This window comes from Bactrocera dorsalis, chromosome 3, assembly GCF_023373825.1.
Source record: "Bactrocera dorsalis isolate Fly_Bdor chromosome 3, ASM2337382v1, whole genome shotgun sequence".
Lineage (NCBI taxonomy): Eukaryota > Metazoa > Arthropoda > Insecta > Diptera > Tephritidae > Bactrocera > Bactrocera dorsalis.
Genome location: NC_064305.1, coordinates 36,890,563 through 36,897,847, shown reverse-complemented (window position 1 = coordinate 36,897,847; position 7,285 = coordinate 36,890,563). Strand labels below are relative to the sequence as shown.

At 35.5% G+C, this 7,285-nt stretch overlaps 2 pseudogenes; both read left to right on the top strand.

Moving 5' to 3' along the window:
• Positions 1-1,647: 1,647 nt before the first annotated feature.
• LOC125777954 (small nucleolar RNA U3) lies at positions 1,648-1,850 on the top strand (annotated as a pseudogene).
• A 171-nt stretch (positions 1,851-2,021) lies between these two features.
• Positions 2,022-2,127, top strand: LOC125777948 (small nucleolar RNA U3; annotated as a pseudogene).
• Positions 2,128-7,285: the final 5,158 nt, after the last annotated feature.

The following is a 7,285-nucleotide window of genomic DNA, read 5'->3' as shown; positions in this document are numbered from 1 at the left end:
TATAATAGCGTAAGCGGTGTCTACGCCAGTAAAGAAGAAGAATATACAAAAATATTTTAACTATATTTAGTTTTAATTTCAATTTACAGATATGTATATTCTGTCGCTGTCTCGTTCGAAATTTCCGCTGATGATGCTGTTGTTGTTACTGTTGTTATTACCTCTGTTTCCTCTATGCTTGCTGCTACCACTGTTGACACATCCGCTGATGTTGTTTCCACTGTTGCTTAGCTGTTTTTGCACTTTTAAGTCACTCTGTATTTTGTTGATTATTTTAATTAATTATTTTAAATCTTTAGTTTTTGAATCAATTTTATAATTTTAGAGTTTCTTGTTTTTGTTTTTCTGTGACTGTCACTTCGTTACTTTTATTCACACAGTTATTTTTTGAGTGGAAGTTTTTCACTTGCACTTTTTTGGTCTCTGTTACTTTTCTAATAGATTATCTAAAAAATTTCTTGTTTTTATTATCCTGCGATTGTCATCTCATTGATTATTCTTACTCAAACAGTTATTTTTTAGTGAAAGTTTTTTACTTTTTTATTTCACAATTTTCAATACCACAATTTTACATACTTTTTATAAATTTTAATACCACAACTTTTTATTTCACAATTTTCAATACCACAATTTTATATTTTTAATAAATTTTAATTTTACTAGGCACTTTTTTGACTCGTGCCCCACGTTGGGCGCCAATTAATTCCCGTAACGAGGGAATTTTAAAAGAAATGTATATTTTACATCCGCGAACGCGCGGATTAAATTAGAACACTTGTGGTTATGCTGGATTGTAAGATACAAATCAAATCTTTATTTCTAAAATACTAGTATTTATACAGTTTGGTTTTATTTACTTAAGGTTAGAGCTGAAGTGTAAGTATCAGCTTGGTTGAGTCCAGAACAAAGTGTTAAATTACATTTTTAGCTGTGACATCAAATTCCAACGGAATGTTAAGTGGTTTATTCATGATTGTTATTGTTATGCCTTCATGTGAGGCCGAGCGGTATGGATTTTTGGATACAGAACGGAAAAAGCATATCGAATTCTTAAATTATCAGAAAAGTTAATTATGTTTCTAATTTATGAGGCAGTGTAATTGTAGAGTGCAAAGATTCAATTTTGTTTACTGTTATGCTATGGTTTCTATGCGGAGGCTATCGTTAATTTGCATTTGTTGCTGCAACGGCATGTTGCTAGCAGCTACACATGCTTGTTGTGATTCTTGTTTTTCTTGCAGTCGCTCGGTTATTTACCTATTTGTTTTGTTTTAATACATCACTTTATTTATTGAAGTTATACTTCGTATACGAGTTCGGAAAAAGTTGCGATAGATTCATATTGCGCAACCTTGTCAGCGAGATTTGTTCGAGTAGCAAGGGAAGCGGTGACAATCGGCGATCGTTTTTCGGATTTTATACCAACAACACAATGTTGCCATGCTTATGTTATTGTTGTTTTTGTAGAACAATGTTTCAATTTTTGGTTGCTGACATATTCACATGTGTGCGCATATGTATGTTCGTATGCGTGTGCATTATTGAAGTTATACTTCTTCTTCTTTCGTTTGTCTTTCATTTCTGCGAATTCTCAACTATTTGGTGTGACTTTTGGTTGAAATACTCTGCGTTAGCCGTTGAAAAATTAAAGCTATACTTCACAGGATCATTTCTGTAGTTAGTCTTCAATTACATTTTTTGGAAATCGACCCGCGATGACGAGGTGTATCGTTTTATCCGACATCGTGAGGTTTATGAACTTCATTTCTAATTTTGTCTTATGTCATATTAGAAATGATGTTTCTTCGAAAATCGGTCGCTTACAACGTATTAAACGACTTCTGAGTGGTGATTATAATGAATAAAATCCCAGGTTTTACACAAAAATAGTGCAGTCAATAAGTACAGTGCGCTTATGTATGTTGGTATACTTGCTCATTATTTTTCTCTCAACTATTTTGTGTGCGAATTCTTTGTGTGACTTTTGGTTAAATACTCTGAGCTTTGGCCGTTGAAAAGTTAAGACTATACTTCACAGGACCATTTCTGTAGTTAGTCTTGTGGGTTGGCAATTCACAAGTCGCAAGGAGTAACTTTCAATGAAATTGTTTATTATTATGAAAAAGTTCAATCTCAACAGTTAGTTTATGTCGCACTGTCAAGAGCTGTTGCCATTAAAGGAGTTTACATTATCCCAGTGAACAAACAGAAAAAATTTTATCATGGCATTGGAAGCAATGACAGGTCATGTCGCGCTTTGCGAGATGAAATGATAAAATTACGTCAAGATCCAATTATCACCTTAGAAAAAGAATTATTCGAGTTTCGTAGTACAAGAAAATGTTTATCAATAATGTCATTCAATTGTCAAAGTCTTCGTGCTCATGTTGATGATTTCTCAGATAGAGTGTTTAAACCAGTGGTTCCCAAACTTATTTTGTCTACCGCCCACTTTGAGAATAAATATTTTTTTAGCGCCCCCATTTTTTTACTTATTTAAAAACCACTATAACTTCAAATTAATTATTGTGACCTATATATTTACATATATTAACGGAGAATTCTAAACGAAACTTTTGCTATAACCAGCAACTTGAAACCTGAGCGTAGTAGGTAACATACAACGGCGCTTAGGTCTCAAGTTAACTCTTACGGGCTTCACCTGCCAATAAAAATGATTATTGAAACACAACTTTATAGTATTAAAATAGAGAATCTCTTATTAAAAATAAAACTAAAATAATCGATCCATATATAAAAACAAATGTGAAGAATGAATCTGATGCTGTTTAATAAGTTTATTAATATCAGGTTCCAATTTACTCAAGAACAGTCGCAAGTCGCCACGTTCGGTAACATGCAAACGATTTCTATTTTTAGTAAGCAGTGTTGTCACAGCACTAAATCTACGTTCACACAAATATGACTATGGGAATGCTATCAAGAATCGTTGAACGATTGACCACAATCCAGAGTACAATTGCGAGATCGATTTTTGTAGTCAAAATTCTTGGTAAACATTTTTGAACTTGATTTTTATTTTCTCGTTTGTTGTCAATTCTATAAGTTCTTCTTCCAGCTGAGGTGACATTGCTGTGTTGACATTTGAAAACGGATCCAACACCCAGTCTGGTATTTCCAAGTTCAAAATGTCCTGGTATCGTTCGGTGAAGTCAATGTGGAGGTTTTCCAAATGTTGGCAGTATGCAAACAATTCGTCGTTACAGCATGATACTGATAAATTCGGAAAATTGTGAAACTCACGTCTGCCCAGATTCTTTTTGTGTAGAAGCAGTTTGGCTGCGAAAGCAGCAACGACGTTTTTTGTTATACTCTCGCAACAAAGTTGCTAAGGAGAGTATTATAGTTTTGTTCACATAACGGTTGTTTGTAAGTCCTAAAACTAAAAGAGTCAGATATAGGGTTATATACTTTGGTATATATAACCCTATATCTGATCAGGGTGACGAGTAGAGTTGAAATCCGGATGTCTGTCTGTCCGGCTGTCCGTCCGTCCGCCCGTGCAGCTGTAACTTGAGTAAAAATTGAGATATCATGATGAAACTTGGTACACATATTTCTTGACTCCATAAGAAGGTTAAGTTCGAAGATGGGCAAAATCGGCCCACTGCCACGCCCACAAAATGGCGGAAACCGAATTCTATAAAGTGTCAGAACTAAGCCATAAATAAAGATATTAAAGTGAAATTTGGCACAAAGGATCGCATTAGGGAGGGGCATATTTGGACGTTTTTTTTTTTTGGAAAAGAAAAAATGACAGAAGAAAGCTGCATCCAGGCTTTTTTTAAAAATTGAAAATGGGCGTGGCGTCGCCCACTTATGGGCCATATCTCAGGAACTACTGGACCGATTTCAATGAAATTCGGTATATAATAATTTCTTAACACCCTTTTTTTTTTTGTTTCAATATCTTTTTTATTTATTGAATCTGCTTTTTGTTTTGAAAGCCTAACAATAAGTAATAAAATCTTAAACCTATTTAAAAACTAGACACGCTCAAGCAAATGATTGAGGTGTTTTGGTGATACATTGCTCCTCAGTACGCGGGCATATCTCTTCCTTTAAGGCGTGTTTGATTGCAGGAATGTATCAAAGCATTAGGCAAAGGGTTTGGGTGATCACGGAGTTTTCATATATAACGGGTGATTTTTTTGAGGTTAGGATTTTCATGCATTAGTATTTGACAGATCACGTGGGATTTCAGACATGGTGTCAAAGAGAAAGATGCTCAGTATGCTTTGACATTTCATCATGAATAGACTTACTAACGAGCAACGCTTGCAAATCATTGAATTTTATTACCAAAATCAGTGTTCGGTTCGAAATGTGTTTCGCGCGCGTGTTTTGTTCAGCGATGAGGCTCATTTCTGGTTGAATGGCTACGTAAATAAGCAAAATTGCCGCATTTGGGGTGAAGAGCAACCAGAAGCCGTTCAAGAACTGCCCATGCATCCCGAAAAATGCACTGTTTGGTGTGGTTTGTACGCTGGTGGAATCATTGGACCGTATTTTTTCAAAGATGCTGTTGGACGCAACGTTACGGTGAATGGCGATCGCTATGGTTCGATGCTAACAAACTTTTTGTTGCCAAAAATGGAAGAACTGAACTTGGTTGACATGTGGTTTCAACAAGATGGCGCTACATGCCACACAGCTCGCGATTCTATGGCCATTTTGAGGGAAAACTTCGGACAACAATTCATCTCAAGAAATGGACCCGTAAGTTGGCCACCAAGATCATGCGATTTAACGCCTTTAGACTATTTTTTGTGGGGCTACGTCAAGTCTAAAGTCTACAGAAATAAGCCAGCAACTATTCCAGCTTTGGAAGACAACATTTCCGAAGAAATTCGGGCTATTCCGGCCGAAATGCTCGAAAAAGTTGCCCAAAATTGGACTTTCCGAATGGACCACCTAAGACGCAGCCGCGGTCAACATTTAAATGAAATTATCTTCAAAAAGTAAATGTCATGAACCAATCTAACGTTTCAAATAAAGAACCGATGAGATTTTGCAAATTTTATGCGTTTTTTTTTTTTTAAAAAGTTATCAAGCTCTTAAAAAATCACCCTTTATTTAATTCTGCTGTCTTCTACTTCTTTCCTTACCATAGAAATGCCAAGGTCGTTATGGATATTCTCATTACGCATGTACCATGGTGAACACGTGATTGATCTAAGCATTTTTGATTGGAACCTTTGTATTATGTCTATATTAGTTGCACAGGTCGTACCCCACAGTTGAATGCCATACATCCAAATCGGCTTTATGACCGCATTATATAAAAGCACTTTGTTGTCTAGGCTAAGTTTGGAGTTTTTATTTAATAGCCAATTTAAATTTGCAGCTCTTATCTTCATGCAAGTTATTTTACTAGATATATGTTTTTTCCACGTAAGTCTTCTATCTAGGTGAATACCAAGATAGGTTACTTCATTCGCTTGGGGTACTAAAATATTGTTAATTTTTATTGCCGGACACATTTTTGGTCTAAGCGAAAATGTAACATGCTTACACTTTTGTTCATTTACCTTTATACGCCAGTTAGCTAGCCATTCTTCGACAAACTTTAAGTGCTCGGCTAATATTCTTGATGCTATTATGTGGCATTTGTTACGGCTCACTATAGCTGTGTCGTCCGCAAAAGTAGAAGTTAATACATTGTTAGCTGTTGGAAGATCTGCTGTATATATTAACACCCTGATAACATGTACGATATGGGTGAAATCGGAACACAACCAAGCCTTGTTCCAATATAACGCAATTTTGATGCCTTCTCTGTATAATATATACATTAGGAACCAATGATGACAGCGGAATAAAACTTTACACAAATACGGTATTTGAGCTGAGGTATCCCTTGTGGAAAAATTGTCGTGATCGGACTATAACTTTTCAAGGTCCCTGATATCGAACACGAAAAACTCAGTGCCTAACCTAATTTTTCACCGAAAATATCTGTAAATCTCTCAGAGCTTAATTCTAATTAATTTTACAGCAAAATAAAAAAATATGTAAATGACGGATAATGAAATCTCAATTATCACTTTATCATGCGAGAGTATAAAATGTTCGGTGACACCCGAACTTAGCCCTTCCTTACTTGTTTTAATTAAATTTAGTTTATCGCCTTGCAGTTGGAGATTCATGTCGGTGAACAATTTATACAGGTCTGTCAGGTAAGCTATATCACTCTTTGATGTTATGAGCTTGTCTTGAAATTCTGTATCTTTAGTTTCCAAGAACAGAGTAAAACTGGTTGTAGAATCGAGTCAGACAATTGCCTCTTGATAGCCAACGAACTTCAGTATGAAACAACAAACGATTGAAATCCTCGTCATTAGTAACGCAAAGCTGATGAAATAATCTATCAAAGAGCTGTTGCGGATTTTATTGACTGCTTTGATGACATATTGCAGTGATTGAAATAGTTTTTCACTTAAGTTTCTAGCAACTAAATGTTGTCTATGAATAACGCAATGTACACCAAGGACATCTGGAATTTTATTTTTTAAGTGCGTTATTAAGCCTTTATGGCACCCTATCATAGCCGGAGCGCCATCCGTAGCAATTGAAATAATATTTTTCAAAGGAATCTCTTTCTCATCGCAAAACTTTTCCAATATATTAAATATGGTTTCGCCTTTTGTATTCGTCTCTAAATTTCTAGCAAATAATAGTTCTTCACATATTTTCTCATCTTTAATAAACCTCACGTAAGACAACAACAATGCTTCATTAGTTGGTAAAGTGGACTCATCGAGCTGAATTGAGAATTGGCTTTGCCTCAGGTGATCGCACAATGATTCTTCAATGTTTTCAGCCATTTCACCAATTCGTCTTTGCACAGAATTATTACTCAAATGAATTTTTCGGATAATATCTGCGGCCGGTTTATGAAGCACGGTAGTTATTACTTCATTTATTGCTGGAAATATTAACTCTTCTCCGATGTTATGAGGTTTGCCTTTTTGAGCAATTAACAAAGAGATATTGTACGAAGCTCGAAATACGTCGTCATCAGCAGCCGCCGAAAATAGTTTTGCTACACTTGGCTGAGTATTATGCTTCTTCTCTAGGTCTTAAAAATATTCTACATTCTTGTCTCTCTTATCTGGATGCATTTTATTCGAAAATGTTTTTAGACGTAGCAGAAACAAAGGCGAGGATGGATTTGTGGCATTTTCAGTGAATCCGAATTTAATGTATTCCGCACAGTATATCCGCCTCTTCTTTTTTACTTCCGACATTGTTCTGCTTTGAG